Here is a 23,084-nt window from a genome sequence, read left to right as displayed (position 1 = left end):
GTTCGTCCCTCCTCTCCTGTCATGCTGGGTACTCCCCTGCTCAGGCATTTATAAATTATGCATGTCAATAGCTATTTGGAAGTGGCGAAGTTTACCATGGACGTATGATTTTGTTTGGCCTGTTGAGATGGCCTTGTGGCAATCGCCCGTATCACGGTTGTGGGGACAAGGCGGCAGCTACCTTTGTCTTTCTTTGTCACCCTATCTCAGCACATGTTCTTGCTTGGTGTCCCAACTAAGAGCAAAGGAAGCATTGAGCCTCTTCCTTTCCTGTTTAATCAGCAGGCCTTCCTGTCAAGAGTTTGGTAGCGCAGCAAACAGGTGAACAGTATTGAAGGCCATTGGCAATCTGCCAATGCATTTCGGACTGCTTAGTCCATCACCAGGGCTAATTAAGTGGCTGCGTATCATACATGTAAGTCAATCGCAAGGGCCATGGCCCTTAATCAAACCAGACTACAACAATGACATCAAATCAGACCATGGTGAACATCAACAAATTGAAGTTCAAAACCAGTCTTTCATCTCTAGAAACACCAGGGAGCACATGTTTCCAGTGAATACAATTGTGTTAACCAGAGTGATATTAGAGGAGAGAGTCGTCTTATTGTCCACGAGGACACCACAGATCCTCAGAACATGTTATATGTGCTGCTAACGGGTTATGTGGAGGGATAAGAAAAGGCTCCATTGCAAGTGGCGTTTAGGAGGGAGGCCAATTGAATTGATTTTGGGTTGGATCGCTGATATTGGGGTGGGGCCTGCCATGCAGCTCTGAATTTGTCAGCAAATAGTTTGAAAATGTGTCTTCAGTATATTCTCAGAAATATGTGCCATAGATGGGACGTATGGCGTATTATTGTGAAGCGATAAAACATGGGTTGGACCTCGATCCTGCTTTCCAGTTACAGGAGGGTTCCTTATAGATAATGGATTGTCCAAGAAGGAAACTGAGAGATGTTTACATGGCAGGCCAATGAACTGAGTGCTGTTAATTAACAATAGCACCTGGGATTTGTACCGCTGTAAGACGTCATTGTTATCACTATGGCAACGCAGTCGAACCCTGCTGACTCCGGATTACACAGTGGGGTTCGGGGTGGGACCGGCTGTTGACTATAAAAGGTCTTATTTGGGGGAGGTGGGTAGGCCAGCAACATCAAAACTTCAAGAACGTCGTAGAGTCCTGCATCCCTGGGAAACGAGGTGAGTAGGAACTGACATCACAGTGACGAGAGGAAGAGTTGCAACGCACTCCCATCATAGGCCACCTGTGTAGTAAGTGGCACCCACAGATGGGAGAAGAGTTTATGTAATGACACAGCCACGATGAAACAGGAAAGCAGCAACAACTTCCTCAAATTGGTCTTCATTGAAAGGAAAGTTGTATGACACTTTAACCTGCAGAATTCCTCAAGTTCTGTATCTGAGGGTATAGCTCTAGCACGTAAAAAGGCTCTATCCTCATACGAGGACACAAGGGTCATTATTCCTTAAGAAACAGTGCCACAAGATACACCTCAGTGTTGGCACCAACCCAACCCAGATACCCGAGCACCACACTAGCCCTAATGCAAACTGCAAAGCTGTTGCCCCAGTTGCCAGTCTGGCCCAAACATCTCTAAATTCCATGCTAGTTCCAGCATCCAGATAAAATAGGTCATTGTAATTCAAATGTAGCAGCAACTGCTATATGAAACATTTATTTATTTTTATTAATGATGCTATTTTGACTATCGCAAGACCACTAATGTAACTAGTGTTGGTACTGGTAAGACTAATACTATCTGTCTTCATTCTACTGCTGCTGCTGGTACTAGTACTACTACTGGTATTATTACTACTATTACTACTAATAGTAAATGGTTGCTGCTATTTCTATTACTGCTAGAACTACCCCTAGTCCTTCCTACAACTGGTATTGCCATTGATCCTTCCATTTGCCACTACAGCCTGTAACACTGCTAGTAATGCCAGTTGTATTACATTGGCTACTGCTACAATTAGTACCTGTGGTCAAGCTAGAAGAACTTCGGCTGTTGTTACTATTACTACTACTAATTAACTAATTAACAAGGGGGGTCCTCTGCCAGACATTAGTCCTGGTTACGAGAGACTTACCCAGAGTCTTTAGCTCACTATCTTTCACAGAGAAGAAGTATCCCAAACATATCAGTCTTTGTCCTGCCCTGGGGCAGTCCAGCACCGAAATGCTAGGCAATTCCCCTCTGAACAAGAGTACCAACAGCATCCCCAGACACGTGTTTCGGTCTGTTGGACCACATCAGTAGGGTGGATCTGTGCCTCTCTAAGAATAGTGAGCAAGGGGTTACTACTACTGACAGGTGTTGCACTATTACTGGGAGTACTTAAAATAGGACTGTAAAAGTAGTATTGTTGGCAGTGTCAACAGAAGTAGTAGCAATAGCAGTCTTATTACCGGTAGTAGCAGGCGGCTAGACTGGCAGGTCATCCTGGATTTTCTGTTTTCAGTCTTGTTAGTAGTATTGTTAGCAGTGCCAGCAGCAGTTGTAGCACTAGCAGTAGTAGCAACAGCTGTAGACTTATTAACAGTAGTAGCAGGAGGCTAGACCAGCAGGTCATCCTGGATTGTCTGTTTTTAGTCTGTTTTAGCAGAACGGTTAGCAGTGCAAGTAGCAGTAGTAGCAATAGCAATAGCAGCAACAGCTGTAGACTTATTACCAGTAGTAGCAGGAGGATATACTAGTAGGATATCCTGGATTGTCTGTTTTCAGTCTGTTTTAGCAGCACGGTTAGCAGTGCAAGTAGCAGTAGTAGCAACAGCTTTAGACTTATTACCAGTAGTAGCAGGAGGCTAGACTAGCAGGTCACCCTGGATTGTCTGTTTTCAGTCTTCTTAGCAGTACTGTTAGCATTGCCAATAGCAGTAGTAGCAATATCAGTAGTAGCAACAGCTGCAGACTTATTGCCAGTGGTAGCAGGAGGCTAGACTAGCAGATCATCCTGGATTGTCTGTTTTCAGTCTTGTTCGCAGTACTGTTAGCAGTGGCAGTAGTAGTAGTAGCAATATCCTTAGTAGCAACAGCTGCAGACTTATTACCAGTGGTAGCAGGAAGCTATACTAGCAGGTCACCCTAGATTGTCTGTTTTCAGTCTTCTTAGCAGTACTGTTAGCAGTGCCAGTAGCAGTAGTAGCAATATCAGTAGTAGCAACAGGTGTAGACTTATTACCAGTGATAGCATGAGGCTAGACTAGCAGGTCATCCTGGATTGTCTGTTTTCAGTCTTGTTAGCAGTACTGTTAGCAGTGGAAGCAGCAGTTGTAGCACTAGCAGTAGTAGCAACAGCTGTAGACTTATTACCAGTAGTAGCAGGAGGCGAGACTAGCAGGTCACCCTGGATTGTCTGTTTTCAGTCTTGTTAGCAGTACCGTTAGCAGTGCCAGTAACAGTAGTAGCAATATCAGTAGTAGCAACAGCTGTAGCAGCAGTTGTAGGCTTATTACCAGTAGTAGCAGGAGGTGAGACTAGCAGGTCATTCTGGATTGTCTGTTTTCAGTCTTGTTAGCAGTATTGTTAGCAGTACTGTTAGCAGTGCCAGTTGCAGTAGTAGCAATGGCAGTAGTAGCTACAGCTGTAGACTTTTTACCAGTAGTAGCAGGAGGCTATACTAGTAGGACATCCTGGATTGTCTGTTTTCAGTCGTGTTAGCAGTACTGTTAGCAGTGCCACTAGCAGTGGTAGCAATGGCAGTAGTAGACCATCCTGGGTTGTCTATTTGTACTCATGTTTTGTGACCAAACAAGATGAGCATTGGATGTAACTGAAATTGGGGTTCTGGAGATCAACCCTAACCGAATTTTGAAGCAGTTTTCATTGATCAAACTAGTTTGGATTTTCAGGTAATCACTCTGTAATACTCAACATTGGTCCCAAGATTTGATGGTGGTTCCAACGTTTACATGGCCGTCAGTTGGGACTGTTCCCAGGCAGTGATCCTGTCTGGCAACCCTGCTCCTACTAGTGTGACCACATTTTCAAAATAAAAAAAACAGGGACGGGCACAAACATAAAAGTAGAACTACACACCAACTCCCAATGCCCTCGGAAGATTCACCCCTAGCCCCACTCTAATGGACTCCCATAGTAAATTAGTTCGATTTCTAACACTGCTATTGTATATATATTGTGCGGATTTGGCTGTGAACATAAGCATGTGAAAAACAATAAAATTGTTGTTTTCCGATTGTTTTCCCAGGCTTTGTTGTGTGTATACATTTCACAGCAAGCCCCCTGGCTCAATTAGTTAATGCATGTGACTGTCACCTGAAAGGCTGTGTCCATGCCTCGAATGAAAAAAAGATGGCTTAAGTGATAGAGCACAATTTGAATATGCTTATTTGTATACAGTTTATAACTGTTTAATTGTTAGGTTGAATCTCTTTGTGCACTCAACCTGGAATGTTTCAGTGTTCACCCTCCTGTTCATTTAAGGTAAGCAGGGGTGGGTGTTTCGGGCTGGAATGAGGATTGCTCCATAATGATACCCGGAGACTTGGTAGTAATGCACCTTCGCCTTTATTTCTCTGTCCACACAGTGCCCTCCTCTTCTAACTCCTCCCCTTCCTCTCTCCAACCCGTGCCTTTCTGCTTCCTTTCCCCCTTAAAGCGGTATTCCCTTCTTTCCCTTGCTCGTCACCTCCCTTCCTAGAAAACCGGGATGGCTTTTTAAACATAAAAACTCTCGGGACAGGGGGCTCAATTCCGGGACAGTTCCAGCAAAACCGGGATGTCTATTCTCCCCAGTCCTGCGACTATTGTAATTCTCGTTATCTTGATCATCGTGCTCCCATCGCCACTGCTACATCACATAACCCCCCCGCCCCCACCACCCGAACCTTGCTTTCCTTCATCTCCTTCCCTGCGCCAGCAAGCATGGGTGGACATCGCCCTTAAGCTTCCCCTCATCTTTTACCAAGCTCTCAGATGTGAGAGGAACCATACCTATGCTCGCTGCTGTGTTGCAACTAACCAACGATCCACGACCTTTGGGAGATAAGCCTGCCGTTCCGTCCGCATTACCAAAATTGGACAAGTAGGTTTATAATTTGCTTGGGTTTGCAATCAGTTCGGATCCCTTATGGTGTACTAGATGTGTGGGGATGATTGATGGTTTAGAAACTGATATTCACCTCTGGACCACTGGTGCGCCGGAAGTTGATTCGTCACATTCGGCCAGTCTGCTTGGCAATGCATTAATTTTCTAAACGTGTGTACAGCAGAACGTACACGGTCATTTTCCTGGTTCTGGAATTGCCCTGGCTTGTGTATATCACAGTCACTAAACTTCAGGAGGCACGATTCATGACCAGTCATCAGAGACTGGTCTAACCACTGCTGCATATTACATGAATCATTCAGAGTGGAACTACAGTGCCCGCGTGCAGCGTCCATGTCAGTCAGGAAACGGCCCTGCCTTCCACGACGCTGGCCTCAATTCGCCAGTGAGTGCAGTATTTGCAGCTGGATCTGTGAACTCTCTGCGAATCGGGCGTAGTTATATCATGGCCTAGCGGGACTCCGCTGACCTACCTGCCACTTCACGTGCGGCACCTTACCTCACCGATCTCTCCACTCCCGCGGTTCGGTGCCCAGTAGGGCCGCCGACGCTCTGCCAGCCAGTGGGGCCAGCAGAAAGTGCAGTCGAGGCCGCCGGCGATCACTGGAGGACTGTGTTGCACAGGTAGGTTGCCACATACTCCCCTTGGGCTGCTAGATTACCCAATCCATTAGAGATCACTGCGTGTCTCCGACCTCTCCTGCTGCTCACGTGACGATATCGGGGACTTGATCACTCATTTGACGTCACTGCATTTTCTAGGTTTTTCCAAAGATCTGGGGGGGCTGTTTATTTGTAAGAGTGAGAGAATATTAGGGTGACCAGACGTCCCGGTTTTCCCGGGACAGTCCGGGGAAATCACCCTCCGTCCCGGGGTCCCGGTAGTTTTTACATTTTAGAAACCCCGTCCGGGGTTTGCACGGTTCAGTGGCTACGGCATTTAAAAATTGTAATTTTTTCTCACAACGCTTTTAGAATTTTGAAGTTGGAGCAGTGGCGCGAACCCCCAACCTATCAGGTACAAGGCACAACACTTACTGACTGTGCCACCGGAACTGATCTGAAAATGAGGGTACAGCAAGCCATGTTATATCCAGTAGAGCAAATGCCTGTTTTGAATTAACATGACAATATTCATAGACAAAACTGCACAAATGAGATCATATACAGTTTACAGAAAGGAGAAGTGCTCGAAACATAATTGGGTGGTGGTTGTGGGGGCTTGTTGGGGGAGGGCCGGTAATTGGTGGGCTGTGATGGTGTAGTCCCTCTTTTATGTTGTTGGTCGTCCCGGTTTTTCGTTTTGGAAATCTGGTCACTCTAGAGAATATGGAGGGGTCCATCAGGATTATGCAGGCCATCTTCGTCACAGCACCACCGGAAACGCAGCGCTGCACAATCCCCGATAGCGTGTATTTATTTTATGGAAATACTGTAACTAAACAAGAACGTAGTTCTCGAGAAGAAGACAGAGATGGTTTAGCACCTACACTTACAAAAAGAAACTCAGGGTTAGCCTCAAATACCGGCAGGTCCAAATCATGCGTTTATTCTTGCCAGGTTGATGAAATGAAAACAATTAAGCTGGGCAATGAAACCCCATTTTATTGCAGAGGAAGGGCTCCATCACGTTGCACTATAAAAATATGTGACATTATTTTGAGACGTCAGCTTTGCATGCGTGTGTGCGCGCGCGCGCCCCTGTCGCTAAATGGCTCTGTGTCAGTGGTGTAAGTTTGTTTGTGCTATTACTGTCATAAATATGCGTTCTGTATAAGTCAATGGGGATGTGTGTGTGAGAATCGCTTGCATTGTGTCTCTTTTTCTGTGTGCATGGCTGGCACCTTGTGTGAGTGGGCCTGTCACTGAGTATACCTACCACCAGTGCCTTAAGTGGCACTACAAAATGAGCGTGGGGCTCATCAAGGGGGCGTGGCCTAAAGGCGGGGGACCCGGCTCAATGGGCTACAGGCCCCCCTGCCAGGCAGCCTTTTGTAGAGATCAGCACCCTCTCTCCATGGGGGAGAGGGTACTGATCTCTGCGTTTATTTTCTGTAGGCTTGCCTGGCAGGGGACAGCGCCTCGCCTATTCAGCCTTAATAGTGGTGCTGCCCTTCGCCAGCTGGGGAGGGGCAACGTCACCATTAAGGTTGAAAGGGTGAGGCCTCTGGAAGCAGAGGCCGAATGCGCGGGAGCTTCAGGACTTATAAAACGAGGCCTCTGCTTCCAGCCATACCTGCCTACATTTGAAAATCAAAATTCCTGAGATTTATGCCCCGCCCACAGCCACACAAGACTCCGCCCATGTTCACAAGGCTCCGCCCACACGCCCCGCCCACCTGTCAAAAAGGTAAACTTGGTTGTTGTAGCCTTCAGTTTGCTTACTATAGCATTGAAAATAATTCATTCAATGCTATAGTAAGAAAAATGAAGGCGGCGCCGCCGCCAAAATAATAGCGCTTTCAATCCATGTCATTGCATTGAAAGCAGCATTATTTCGGCTGCGGGGCCGGCTTCAGTGTGCTTACTATAGCATTGAATTAATTATTTTCAGTGCTTTGGTAAGCAAAATGAACGTGGCACTGCCGCCGTAATAATAGTGTTTTCAATCCAATTATATGGATTGAAAGCACTATTATTATAGTGGTGCAGGCAGTGGGCACGAACGTTTCACGCCGTTTCCGGGTCCGTCATATTCTCCACCTGATTGGCTCCCGGCGGCAGCCAATCAGGTGGAGAATATGACGGGACCCAGAAAGAATCTCAAAATTCCTGAGATTCAAGCAACATTTCCGGAGACCTGGAGAAATGCTTGAAATTCCGGAGTCTCTAGAAAAATTCCAGAGGTTAGGCAGGTATGCTTCCAGCGGCCTCACGTTTTCTCCATAATGGTGGCGCCAGTCCACGGGCATCTCTTGCTTAAAGGGATGCCTCGCAGGTGCGGCGCCACCATTGTGGCTGAAAGCGAAAGGCATTTTTTTCTGAAGCTCACGCACACGAGCGATAGCTTCAGGCTATAGAAAAAAAGCCTTTTCGTGTAGTGGCCGGGGCTGCCACGGGAGATTAGTGGGCTCTGGCAGGGCTCCGTCTCAAAACAAGATTTCACCAGCCCACTTAAAGCCATGCCTACCACTATCTGAACGTCACATGTGCGCCCTACGCGGCACTGCATGCCATTCTGCATGTCTCACTCGTTGGTGTGTGTGCCTGTGGGTGTCCCTCCGTGTGTTTCTGCCTTGTTGCTCGTCAGTGGGAGAGACCATCTGCTGCTGAGCACACACCAGGTCTAACAGCGTGTTCTGTGGGACGTCTAAGCGGCCGGTGACATACCGGGGAGGTACAGCTATTTGCATATCACACTCCCCCACCCCACCTCAAAGGACAGACCGGCCCCAAAGGGCAAGCCGGTCTCGTCTGGGCAAGAACATCAACAGCAATGCCAGGCACGTGGTTCTGCCTTGCTTGGTGTCATCAGATGCTGTGGTAAAGGTACAGAGAGCATTGCGTGTGTGTATCAGAGCTCAACAGTCCCTATTGTGATACTGTGATGCTTCTCCAATTGGAAATGTGCTATGAAAAGGTTCAGACCGCATAAATATTGATTAGGGACCCGATAAACATTTTTTTTCACTTAACAAGTGTGAAGTCGTTTTTTCGACAGGACTAACAGACCTTCCCCTTTTTCACTCACAGATATAAAGGGATCACAGCATCCAGACCTGACACTGTCCATCATAGAGATACAGGGATCACGCCATCCAGACCTGACACTGTCCTTCACAGAGATACAGGGATCAACCATCCAGACCTGACACTGTCCATCACAGAGATACAGGGATCAACCATCCAGACCTGACACTGTCCATCACAGAGATACAGGGATCACAGCATCCAGACCTGCCACTGTCCATCACAGAGATACAGGGATCACACCATCCAGACCTGACACTGTCCATCACAGAGATACAGGGATCACAGCATCCAGACCTGACACTGTCCATCACAGAGATACAGGGATCACACCATCCAGACCTGACACTGTCCATCACAGAGATACAAGGATCAACCATCCAGACCTGACACTGTCCATCACAGAGATACAGGGATCAACCATCCAGACCTGACACTGTCCATCACAGAGATACAGGGATCACAGCATCCAGACCTGACACTGTCCATCACAGAGATACAGAGATCACAGCATCCAGACCTGACACTGTCCATCACAGAGATACAGAGATCACAGCATCCAGACCTGACACTGTCCATCACAGAGATACAGGGATCAACCATCCAGACCTGACACTGTCCATCACAGAGATACAGGGATCACAGCATCCAGACCTGACACTGTCCATCACAGAGATACAGAGATCACAGCATCCAGACCTGACACTGTCCATCATAGAGATACAGGGATCACGCCATCCAGACCTGACACTGTCCTTCACAGAGATACAGGGATCAACCATCCAGACCTGACACTGTCCATCACAGAGATACAGGGATCACAGCATCCAGACCTGACACTGTCCATCACAGAGATACAGGGATCAACCATCCAGACCTGACACTGTCCATCACAGAGATACAGGGATCACAGCATCCAGACCTGCCACTGTCCATCACAGAGATACAGGGATCACACCATCCAGACCTGACACTGTCCATCACAGAGATACAGGGATCACAGCATCCAGACCTGCCACTGTCCATCACAGAGATACAGGGATCACACCATCCAGACCTGACACTGTCCATCACAGAGATACAGGGATCAACCATCCAGACCTGACACTGTCTATCACAGAGATACAGGGATCACAGCATCCAGACCTGACACTGTCCAGGGATCACAGCATCCAGAGATACAGGGATCACACCATCCAGACCTGACACTGTCCATCACAGAGATACAGGGATCAACCATCCAGACCTGACACTGTCCATCATAGAGATACAGGGATCACACCATCCAGACCTGACACTGTCCATCACAGAGATACAGGGATCACAGCATCCAGACCTGACACTGTCCATCACAGAGATACAGGGATCAACCATCCAGACCTGACACTGTCCATCACAGAGATACAGGGATCACAGCATCCAGACCTGCCACTGTCCATCACAGAGATACAGGGATCACACCATCCAGACCTGACACTGTCCATCACAGAGATACAGGGATCACAGCATCCAGACCTGACACTGTCCATCACAGAGATACAGGGATCACACCATCCAGACCTGACACTGTCCATCACAGAGATACAAGGATCAACCATCCAGACCTGACACTGTCCATCACAGAGATACAGGGATCAACCATCCAGACCTGACACTGTCTATCACAGAGATACAGGGATCACATCATCCAGACCTGACACTGTCCAGGGATCACAGCATCCAGAGATACAGGGATCACACCATCCAGACCAGACACTTTCCAGGCCATCATTTGTTTCCAAAGCCATTCACAGACATTCAACTGGCACTGCACCAGCCCCACCAGCCTCTCTAATTGTTATTATTGTTATTGTCTGTTTCTTATGCGCCGCAGCCCGTAGGCATCAGGGCGCGGAGAGGGCAGATCGAAAAAAAGAGATTAGAAAGGAGAAGGGAATAAACGGTGCATTAGGAGGCTTAAGAACATAAAAGTGTTTTCAGTGCTTTTTTGAAAGCGGGAAGATTTTCTTCGCAGCAGAGGTTTATCGGTAATTTGTTCCAAGCTACAGCAGCCCTCACAGGGTAGGACCTCTCCTTCCCTTTGGCTCGTATAGATTTAGGACAAATCAATCTCTTAGAGTCTCTAGATCTGGTAGTCCTAACAGAATTCTGGACAGTGATACATATTTTCAAGTATACAGGAGTATCAGCAAACAAACATTTGTGAATCAATGTATTGATTTTAAACTCTATCAAAGGCAATGATTTTAAACTCTATCTAAGGCAATACATTGTTGTCAAACTCCCTCCAACCCAGCCCCATCTGCCAAAAGCTTTCCATGGCCCTTGTCCCTAGTCAAACCCCACCCGTTCCTCTTGATTGGGATGTAACACAATCCTTATAGGGAATTTGGCACAAAGTTACCGCACCGGGCTCCACGGGTCACAGGCCTAACAGGTTGTATCTGCCCTCTTTCAGATCTCTAAGGCAAATGCCTGATATGTTCATGACTGTTCTATCACTGATCTTGTAAAGGGGCTGCTCTGTCATACAGAGCTTCAACTGGATTGCACATACGACTGACACCTAACCAACCCCTCCTGCCTTCCAAGAAAAACAAATGACACATCGTGTCATTGGGCGCACTCACGGATTCCCAAGGAAATAAAACCAGAATGCCACAGGATTTTTTTTTATTTTTATTTGATTCCAGCGGGTGAAAAAGGAGAGGCTTTGCACTGAGATGCTTGTCACATACAGATATTTATTTATTTATTTATTTGTAGAGGGGAGTGCGGGCAGGAAGAGTTTGTAGAACGGGGAAAAGGCATGCCCGCCGTCCATTAAAAGAAAAAAGAGCCAAATGCAGCAATCATTTCTAGGTCGATCACATTTACCACTTTCAAATTTATCTCAACGAAACAACATAAAAACCTGTATTTTGAAACCTTTTGTAAACTCCGCCGTTGCACTTTTTAACAAGTAAATCGGTCTATGAGTTTTTGGGATAACTCCACCAGTGCTAATATTAAATAGTCGTTTTAAAATGCATCATTTAATGTTATCTATATATGATCCTAGGCTTTCGTTGCCGCGGTGGCTGTTGGCAAATTGCTGTAGAAAAGAAGCGGATGTGTTTAATCGGTAGGGCAAGACTGTCAATGTGTGTTCCTTGGCTGGCCCTGGCGTGGTATCACAATTTTCTGGGTGAAATATAGAAACCAGCAGGATAGTGTGCTAACTGGGGCCAGCGCAGTGTGGACGTCAGCATGACTATGCTTAACTGGGATGAACCTAGCATGCCATCACAGTTTGAACTGGAATGACATTAAGAAAATCTGATTAGCTGCTCTGCGTCAGAGAGAAAATGGTTTGGCAATGTAAACACTCCATGCCAATTTTGGAACTGAAAAGCTGGCTCATTGGACTGAAATGTGGGAGTCACGTGGTGTATTTATTCATCACCCCTGGGAGTTGGCACATTAGCAACTCAACGGATTGTTTGAGCAACGCCCAGATATACTTAGTGGTAGACTGGCATATGCTGGCACCATTGCCCCTTTGATTATATTTTAAACTCTCCAGCACATGAATGTGCATTAATCACCATATGCAAAGTCAGTAGCACTGTACTACTTGCCTGAGTGAGATGGCACAAATATGCACCCACCTATTGGGAGACATCATGTAATAGTGATGGGCACATGCATGACTTAGTCTAGTGCGCTGTGGGCGGTGTAGCATCCGAAGTATTGGAATAGTTTGTGTTTTTACACAGCGTTTCCCGAACATTCTGCAGCATCAATCCCCATTTTCACACATCATTTAAAAAAATGCTCATGTAGGGAATAAACCCTCAATTTGCCCTTGAAACAGTCAGGCTCACTCCTTTTGCTCGCTCACATGCGTTAGCTCAGAATCAACATGTTTGGCCATTCAACTTTAAAATTCACCAGTCATCACTACAACCCGTCACCTTGCCCCCAAGGTAAAACACGCGGGCTCTCCATGTGATGAGGGTGTGACTACTGCCAACAAATCAGCGCAGCTACCAGCCACAGCTGTTTCCTCACTGAAAGTCCCAATAGCGTCACGCCAATCCTGCCCCGTGACCACATAGCCGCAATCATCGCCAGGTGGGGGAAAAACTGCTCAGACTCTGTTGTTGACATGGCGGCTGTGAGGAGCATTTTCAATAAACGTACTGAGTCAGTGGGCCTCATTACGAGTTTGGATGTAGCCATGCTGCCTCCAACCTCATGTCCGGGTTGTCGGAATAGGGACTTCCCGGGTCATTCCAACCTTGGAGGACCCGATAAGTCCCCATTCTGAAAACCATTCCCCATTCCCATTCGAGCCCCCATAGGGCTCAATGGGAATGGGGAAAGAGCTAATTACGGGCCCGCAAATAGCGGGCCCGTAATTAGCTCCCTGGTCCCTTAGCAGATCCCGCTAAGGACCGCTGGTAAAACCAGCCAGCCTTAGTGGGACCCGCTAAGGAGTCTCGGAATGCGGCGATAGGGGGTTAACGGCACCGGCATCCTTACCGGAGCCGTTAACCCCTTACCGCCACACTCGTAATGAGGCCCAGTGTCCTATATATTGTTTTCAGTGGGCAATCCAAAGAAAGAAAGCGTACGCCTACCATGCTGCAATTCAGGCTAGTTCTATGCGAGATTGTCGAATTTATTTAATCTCAGTAGAATTCATAGTATATTTTTTTTTAATGGATGAGTTTGCCGCATATATTTGTGGGGGTCTTCCGGTATCAAATTACCATTCACTAAATGTTCTGTGAACACCAGGCACACTATGTTCTTCAGAATAATTGGATCACACATAATTCCTATGCCTCTTGATTTGAGTTCTCCAATTGACAGTACACCTTGGGTTACAAAAGAAATACTCCTTTGGCAGTCAGGACTATAAATTGTAGATTCCCTTCACCTTGCTAATGTCACTGGCAAAGTCCACAGTCTCTGTACATAGATGCATCGTCAATGTGTCCCTTCTTTTAGAGAATTTTATAAAATGTTGACATAGGGCATTAGATCATAACCGAAGAAGTAGTAGAGGAACCTCTGGTCTACCAGGGTTTGGATAAATCCTCTGAGCTTGAACCAATATGTTCACATTATTAAACATCCTTGTATTTGATCTTCTGTGTAAAAGCACACAATACTAATTGCACACATTTTTAAGTTCCAGTGAGCTGGATCCCCCTCGGAAGTCTTCTTACCACTGTTCCCTGCACAGACTTCCTTCTTTTTAGGGACAGAGGAAAGAAAAGTTGTCAGGACATTGAGGTCCCCAGAGAAGGCTCACATTGGGGAGGCCAGGGATACAGCCTGCTCCATGATTACATTCAGCTGGTGGGCACATCGTTGGACGAAGTCTACATTTGGAAACACCTCACCGATCTTGTTTGAACCCCACTTGATGCTCCACTTATCACATTGTCACGATCCCAACTTTGAGCTACACGTTTCTGTTTTCACCGGGCTCGGGGAAAACAAGAGTCCTCAAAGCATTGGAAATTGTTTCTGCTGGTGCTGTTCCCAACCATATACGGAAAGGCTAACAGTGGCTGAATCTAATAGAAGTAGTAGGTGTGTCATCCATCAGCTTTGATCAGTGGTCTTGTTGATTAATAAAATTCCTACTTAACCCCAGCATGAAATCCCTCTTTCTACCCTAGGATTCACCTGTCGTGAACACCGACTAAATGGGGACCTGCTACATCAGCACACCCTTCCCTGGAGGGGGACTCAGGGATCCTTAGGGTGAGCCTGGCACAACAGACCACTTACCTACAGTAAGGTAGCACCCACATGGAGTGGGAAGCGAGCGGACGGTCCTTGTTGGTGGTCCCATCTCGCTAGGTGGCCTCAGGCAAGCGGCCACACTATCCCGCTACCTCACGCCAGGGTACCAACTTTCTACCCCCTTTTTCTACTTAATGTCCTACACCTACTTAACATTCTACTTAGAAATCCCTTTTAAGCCCCTTTTCCCTACATAGCATCCTATTTAACATTACTTAACTATATACATATAATATACAGTTCTATGTGATTTTTTTGAAACAAAACCAAAACAGCAGTAAAATACCAAATCATTTTACGCCCAACTTTAAAAAATAGGGAGTAAAATACTCTGACTTCCAAATCATTTCCAGAGCACTGGACAATGCACATAAGAGACACACAATACGGTCCAGGATATTGTGAAGGAATTAAAAGATGGGCCTCATTACACGGTAGGCGGTAAGGGTTTACTGGTACCGGTAAGGGCACTGGTACCGGAAAACCCTTACCGCCTGATTACGAGGTCCCTTTGCGGGTTGGTACTTTAATGCCTGCTTTTTAGCAGGCGTTAAAAACCAACCCGCAAAGGGACCAGGGTGCTAATTACGGTACCGCAATTTGCGGTACCGTAATTAGCACCTTCCCCATTCTCATTTTGCCCTATGGGGCAAAAATGGGAATGGGGAAGGGCAATGGAGGAAGGCGGAATTACCGCCTTCCTAACCTTGGAATAGGGCAGTAATTCCCCTTTCCTCCAAGGTGGTACCAGTAAATTACCGGCCTGAACCATGGTGCTAAAAGCACCATGGTTTACCGCACTATGTGTAATGAGGCCCATTAATGGTTGTCTTAACGCACAGGCAGAACGTACAATGAAAAATGAGCAATGCATAAGCGCACTGAATGACAATAACAAAACTCTCTCAGCAGATGTAGGCGTAATTATCAAATATGTGCAGCAACTTGGTGCTAAGGCTGAGGACCAAGAAAATAGATTTAGGCGAAATAACCTCTGGCTCGTCGGTATTCCAGAAAACGCAGAGGGCACAGATATGGGGAGTTTCCTGAATGGATACTTCCAGAATAATCTTTACATCACTGACCCTAGAATGTTACACCATAGAAAGAGTTCAGAGAGCCCCTATCCCGAAACCAAACAAATGGGAGCACCCTCAGATCATCACGTTACGGCTCCTCAACTTTTCAACATAAGCTGGCGATCTTAAAGGCACATCACGCTGTCAGCGCTATACATATAGAGGGCGCCACAGTGTGAATGTTCAACGACTTCCCCAGGAGGTTTCTAAACACATATTATGGTCTTGTCCACAAATTAAATCCTTTTGGGCTATGCTTTTAAAGCACACATCCAGATTACAAGGCTCCTCTATCACAGTGACCCCCATATTAATGTTATTCGGAATGGATGACGAGGAATGGCATGAAGATAGGATGTCCTGTAAACTCCTCCACATAATTCTAAGCTTGGCTCGCAAAGCTATTCTCTCCAAATGGAAGGCTGAGGCCCCGCCAGACAAAAGGAAATGTTCAGCATTATTTTCCAAATTATGCCTCGCAGAGAAATTCAGCTTTTGACAAATTGCACATGCTTCACATGCGGACACATTCTGGGATGTAGTAGACCCTTTTATATAATTTACTACTGCTGCATATTTTATTTTATGCTATTTTTACTTTTATCATTACAACATTAGGGTAGGTCGTGAACGCACATTCCGGAAAAGCCTCTGCCTATGGTGCAGGGGGCTATGTCAGATATGCAAGTAGGCATAGAAAGCAACATTAGTGTAGGGGCACACTCCAGAAAATCCTCACCCCATGGTGCAGGGGCTATGTCAGGTATGCAGGTAGGCATAGAAAGCAATATTAGTGTAGGTGCACACTCCAGAAAAGCCTCACCCCATGGTGCAGATGGCTACCTCGGATAAGCAGGTAGGCATATAAAGCAGAATTAGTGTAGGTGCACACTCCAGAAAAGCATCATCCCATTGTGCAGGGGGCTACGTCGGATAAGCAGGTAAACATATAAAGCAGCATTAGTGTAGGTGCACACTCCGAAAAGCATCACCCAATTGTGCAGGGGGCTACATCGGATGAGCATGTAGGCATAGAAAGCAACATTAGTGCAGGGGCGCAGTCCAGAAAGGCCTCACCCCATGATGCAGGGGGCTACGTTGGATAAGCAGGTAGGCATATAAAGTAGCGTTACTGTAGGTGCACACTACGGAATAGCATGGTGCAGGGGTCTACGTCGGATATGCAAGTAGGCATACAAAGCAACATTAGTGTAGGTGCACACTGCGGAAATGCCTCAGCCCATGGTGCAGGGGTCTACGTCGGATATTCAAGTGGGCATAGAAAGCAACATTTGTGTAAGTGCACACGCCATAAAAAAGCTTCACCCCATGGTGCAGTGTGCTACGTCAGATATGCAGGAAGGCATACAAAGCAACATTAGTGTAGGTGCACACTGCAAAAAAAGCCTCACTCTATGGTGCAGGGGGCTACGTTGGATATGCAAGTAGGCATAGACAGCAACATTAGTGTAGATGCACACTTCGGCAAAGCCTCACACTATGGTGCAGGGGGCTACGTTGGATATGCAAGTAGGCTCAGACAGCAACATTAGTGTAGATGCGCATTCTGGCAAAGCCTCACCGCATGGTGCAGGGGGCTACATTGGATATGCAAGTAGGCATAGAAAACAACATTAGTGTAGATGCACACTCCGGCAAAGCCTCACTCTATGGTGCAGGGGGCTACGTTGGATATGCAAGTAGGCATAGAAAGCAACATTAGTGTAGATGCGCACTCCGGCAAAGTCTCATTGCATGGTGCAGGGGGCTACGTTGGATATGCAAGTAGGCATAGAAAGCAACATTAGTGTAGATGCGCACTCCGGCAAAGTCTCATTGCATGGTGCAGGGGGCTACGTTGGATATGCAAGTAGGCATAGAAAGCAACAGTAGTGTAGATGCGCACTCCGGCAAAGCCTCACCGCATGGTGCAGGGGGCTACGTCGGGAATGCAGGACAATGTTACAATAAAGGGTAGATTGTGGATGATCATGAATGCACATTTCGGTAAAGCTTCACACATATGCTGTCGTGACATGGATGCCTGCTTTCTAATTGGTGATCTACTCCCCACTTCAGTCGCTGTGGCTTGAGGAGCTACTGCATGAGCTGGATTTGGACGGGACTTCTAAGATGAAAACGACGCAGTCATATTACCCACATAGCGAAACTACAGTTTACCCTCTGTCAGGAAGGGCGTGGAAAGCCTATGATTTCCATGGCCTTACGCCTACTCCTAACGTACACGTGTTGCTCCAACATGAACATACTCTTTACAGAGTGATTACATTCTAGGGGGAGGGAACGTTGCGGGTGGGAGAAGGATCGGGGTTTCAAGTGGCTCAGAATACATGGAAGCTCTCTTAATGTTTGTCTTTATGGATCTGTTGCCTCACACTTTCTTTGCCACTGTTTTGGTTGTATTGCACTGTGGTTTGTAATTCAATAAAAGAAAATAAACAACAAAAGAAAAGTGCTTTGATTACCCTGGTATCTGTGTCTTTATTTGTAGGGACAGCATGCAGGCCCTACTAGGCGAGCGCCATGGGCCCATGGTCTACAATTTGCTTTCTCTCAACCAACTCTGGGGTCGCCCTCTTTCTCTCACCCCACTCTGGGGTTCTGCTTCCTCTTCTTTGTGTCTCTACCCACCTCCCAGTTCCCTGGTGCCACCACATACCTGTGTCTCTTGATCGGGGCGGCTCGAAGGGACGGTGGACTTGGTCTGCCACAGGACATCTGCCAGGTTCTGTGCCGCCTGCTGTCGGCTTTCCTTTCCTGCTCGCTTAATTCGGGGATGAAGCTGCATCTCCTCAGGCCTTGGCACTCTGAGGTTCCTTTGCCTCCATTCCCTGGACCTGAAGTCTTCCGGTTGTTCCTCCAGTGGGTCCAGCAGCCCGTAGCGTGCTTTGAGACGCTGCCTCTGGGGTTCTTGACCGACCACACCTCCTATTAGTATTCTGGCGCAATTACACTATCTGGCTTTTCAGAGCCCCTCCTCTGAGCGGTTGTTTTTCTGACGTGCCTCTAAGAGGCCGATCCATTTAACTCTCAGCTGTTTTTCAAGAGGACTGAGGAGGGTTGAGGCCAAAAACCGAAACAGCCATTACAACATAAGTTATCATATGCTTTAACTCCCACATATCCCAAAAAAGTGTTAGTGTCTGAGCGGTTGGGGATAGTGACGTGTGCCCCTCTCTGGGTTTTCCCATCCCCAAAGGGTGCGCCACCTCCAGAGGGATCCAGCATCCCCTGTCCCCAAGTGGGTGTTAAGCATAAAGGGCTCATCTCCCTAGTCTCAAAGGCGGTGGCTCCCCCTCGGGGAAAAGTGGTGAACGCCGGGATTTCTCATACTATACACCGAGAAAGAAAGCACAGTACTACCAAAGTCACGAGCGCTAAAATATAAAGAAAAACTCCTTGTTGTCTATCAAAAATCAAATGATTACATTTCAGTTAGTCATTTTTTCAGTTATAGTGAGCAAACACCCATTATAATATCAAAATGAAATCTTAGCACTTGAGAGGATTCTGTTGGTAACTTCTTATTGTATTGTTTCCCTTTATGTTAATTTATTGCGCAACAGCTTTTTTGGGAAGGGAAGTTCATGGATTGTGTGGAACTGTATTGCTTTCCAATTGGGGAGGGGAAACCTCAAGGATTTGTGGAACTTTCTTGAACTTGGGGAAGGGAAAGTGTGAAAAGAGGAAAATAATATGAGGCCGGGAAACCCAAAGGAAACACACCAAACACTGGTTACAAAGGAACATACAAAATACTTTATTTGAAGATCAAGCAATGACAAAGTCAATGATAGGTCAGATAGCTATCGGCCCTCAGTACAACACAACGAACTTCAACGGGGGTGAGAGACTGTACATTTGGACATTCAGGCTTTTATACATTTCTGCAGCCTTTTGTCCAACCCCTTCGCGGGTTAACCATTCCATGAATGTATTACTGGTCTAGGGTCTCTGCCAGGTCAATTCTGATTTATTCATTAGTATGTGCATAGATCAGTTCTGTTGATACAGGTAATCCATTTACATGCAGGTCAACAGAAGGACAAGGTCTCAGTTCACGACCCTAACAAGTGGCTTGCAGGCAAGTTATACATTAGCTGTACGGAGGTCATGTCGACCAGATTCTGTTCGAAATGGCATCGTCCACCATTTTGATGTACAAGGTGACTTTTACACAGCTAGAGAACCTAAAATGGCGGTTTGATTCAAGATGGCGGCTTACATCAATTTCTAAGGTCAAGACCTTGCCGTAGAGAGTTATTCGCATACAGTTTTATGCAACTTGGCGTAGGCCAATATGCATATAATTGTTTACAATAGGAGGCATAATTTAATATCCAGTTTGACAGTAGGAAGCTAAGGGCTGGAAGAAGCTCACTACTGTACTAATAACAATTTCTTTGATTATTGAAATCCCTACACATTGTTTAGCTTTAGTTGTGAAGGCAAGGACAAGTTCAAAGTAGCGCAGTTCAAAAGAAAAGGGTCTTGATGCTCCGTCCTCAAGACAACATTTGCAGTTCATCAAGTCTCAGGGTTCCCTTCCACCAAGACTTCAACGTAGCAACTTCTATTTGATTCAGTATTTCAACATTCAACACGAGTCTAGGTCAGCTTGACCCTCCTTCTGGATTGTATTAACAGTTCACTCACAGTGCTCCTTCTTGGATTGTTTCAAAATGTCGTTGGCTTTCACAAGTTAGGGCTCCCTGGTCTAAGCGCAGTTGTCAGACCACACGGTCCACCCATCAGAGGTCCCGCAACCAGGAATCCTAGGCTCTACAGCCCACACAGGTTCTTCTGTAGTTAACCCTGTGTACAGATTCCCATCCACTTAGGTTCTCCTTGTCGGCCTCTTGGCGTTATGTGCAGGTTCACACTCTCATGGCTTCTCCTGATTAGGCTCTTGGCTTTGCCATAACGTGTCACACATCTGATGCCAGTCCTTGGCCTTGCTGCACTCACTGTATCCGTTCATAAAGTTCACTCTGTGATGGTCTTATTTATCTCCCACCTTTCTGTCATGCTCATGCAGAAATGCGCATTTATTTCGTAGGTTGCTTTCAAATGGGCTTTCTCCCTTTTAACTTTCATCAGCTAATAGTTTTGCCCACAAAGCTTTCACTCTGTTCGGTATTCAATATGCATGATTTGCTTCAAATCTTGATTCAGTTCGGTATTCAATGTGCGTAATTTAACTTTGATTTAGGTTTTCATTCAGTTCGGTATTCAATATGAGCAATTTAACTTTGCTTCAAGTTTTCATTCAGTTTGTTATTTAATTTGATTAATTTGGCACTTCGTGATTTATGCGTAGCCCCAGGACAGTCTAGCCTCGAGTGACATTTTCCTGCACTCACTGGTCTCCAGCGTTCCTCTCTGGCGGCTCTGTAGCTTCCCTCCTGCTTTGCCGGCTCGTGGCGGGTCACTGCGAGTCCCGCTCGCACTCCGGGTGCTTCTCTGCACACGCCAGCAGCTCTGCTTCTCTTCCATGGATGGCGACCTCTCTTTTCTTCGTTGTCCGCAGCACCAGCTGCTCTCTCTCGACCACAGAGGCTCCCACACCAGTGGAAGTCGAAAGGGGTACCTAACTCGCCCCGTGCTCCACAGATCTTCTGGGACAAATGCTGGCGTCCTGGCTTCCTCTCCGGAGCCACCACGGCTACCACCTCACGAGAAGGGTCCCCTGCTGAACTATCCCACACAGGCCTCCCTGGTGCGCTCTTTGTTGCTCCTTTGGTCTCCTATTATACGCCTGCACCCACTTGACAGGTTACATGTGGGAGCTCCCAATTGGACTTGCCTGACTATAGTTAGAGGGACATGCCTGGCCTTCATAGTACTCTGCAGGCATCTTCCTCTTCCCAGTACTTTCCCTTTGGGGAAGGACATAACGTGTGACTTTCCAAGATGGGGAACCCTCACACTATATCGAATAGATGGAATAACAATATTAAAAATCAATGTACTCCTAAGTGTGTTGGTCCTGTTCACTGTACATCCTGTATTGATTCCTAAAAAATTTGTTGTGAAGCTGAAATTAACCTTTTTAAGATATTTATGGGATGAAAAAAGACAGAGTATTGCATACAATGTCCTGATCCCCCAATCCCACTTTCAAATGGAGGGGTGGGATTCCCAGACTTAGAAGAGTATTACTTTTTAGCTCAACCTAGGGTAATGATCATATCAGAGACTCAGTTGTAAAGCCAGTTGCAGTGGGGGAATGGTTGTTAGAATCTAGAACAACTAAACTGGTTAGGTGGCTTCCAACTCTTATTGCTGTCTGTGTGGCATGGGGAGAGCCAAAGATCACTGGTCCACACCCTTGAGCTGTTTGAGTGCCCAATTTTGGGTGGATTTTAGTAAAGTGCTGTGCTTCCAGGGTTGGTTTCAGGCTGGAGTGGAATGAGCAGGACAGCTTTGAAGGGATAGGGAATTCAATGATATCTACAGTCTGGAAGGTGAGTTCAACTTAGGAAGTCTCTCAGTTTGCTGGTTTCTCCAGTTAACGGGTATTCTCTCCCAAGACAAATGGAAGCTCAATACATCTAGGAAATTGATAGGGTGTGAAAAGGTATTGAATTCCCGCAGGGGTGTAAGGGCCCGGTCTCAGAAATGTACTGGAAAGTTATTGAATCAAAAAGTCCTAAGGCCCTCCGGGCTAGAGAGAGATAGAAAGCAGGCATTGTTTTATGTTCTCTGCCAAACTTTGTTCTCTATTGTATAACAATGGCAATAGGCTACTCAATTCAAGTGGCATGCAAATGACAGCCTCCCCAGACCACTAGAATGTCGAGAATGTTTGCAGGAGTGAGTTGTTTTGGAGGAATTGTGTTGACAGGGAAACAGTGGCATGTCTGGTGGAGATGCAACTATATACAGGTGGACTGAGAAGAAGTTCTATCTTGGATAAACAACACAGAGGTGAACAGAGCATACATTAGACCCCATGATGGTGTTGTTTGACATCTCACCTGAAGAGGATTGCAGTAGAACTTTCCCACATATGTTGCATCATAGGCTTTTAGCAGTCAGAGCTTGCTTGGAAGGGTGCTGGAAGAAAACAACTAACAACAACTTCTGAAGATGAATGATCGAGAGAAATGTGGGAACTGAATTATGTGGAAGAACTGGCCTGTTGGATTAATGGGAGCCTAACTAATGCGGAGGCTTAATGGCTTCCATTTTGGCTTAATACAGTAATATGGAAGATATGTCCTCAGCTGTTGAAACAAATGCTATTAGACACAGGAGGAAGGGCAGTTAAGTGTAGCTGTAGGCATCATACTTGGAGAGAACGTTCCAGTCCACAAGTTTCTCTCCTGTGTGGAGAATTATCCCTAACTGTTGTGCTCTATGAGGTGTGCTGTAAATATGTCTTCT

General features: G+C 46.4%; 1 protein-coding gene across 3 annotated transcripts in view; it reads left to right on the top strand.

Moving 5' to 3' along the window:
- GPRIN3 (GPRIN family member 3) overlaps positions 1 to 23,084 on the top strand; it is a 427,889-nt gene that overhangs the window by 383,729 nt on the left and 21,076 nt on the right. The window contains exon 1 of one of the 3 annotated variants that reach the window (XM_069630752.1): positions 5,612 to 5,724. The exons of the other annotated variants lie outside the window; for them this stretch is intronic. The gene's annotated coding sequence lies outside the window, so the exon portion shown is untranslated. Of the gene's footprint in view, positions 1 to 5,611; positions 5,725 to 23,084 lie in introns of those variants that run through there. 3 annotated transcript variants of the gene reach the window in all.

This window comes from Ambystoma mexicanum, chromosome 6q (genome assembly GCF_040938575.1).
Source record: "Ambystoma mexicanum isolate Mex_15411 chromosome 6q, UKY_AmexF1_1, whole genome shotgun sequence".
Taxonomy (NCBI): domain Eukaryota; kingdom Metazoa; phylum Chordata; class Amphibia; order Caudata; family Ambystomatidae; genus Ambystoma; species Ambystoma mexicanum.
Note: the sequence above shows the minus strand (reverse complement) of the source record. Positions and strands in the feature narration are given on the sequence as shown.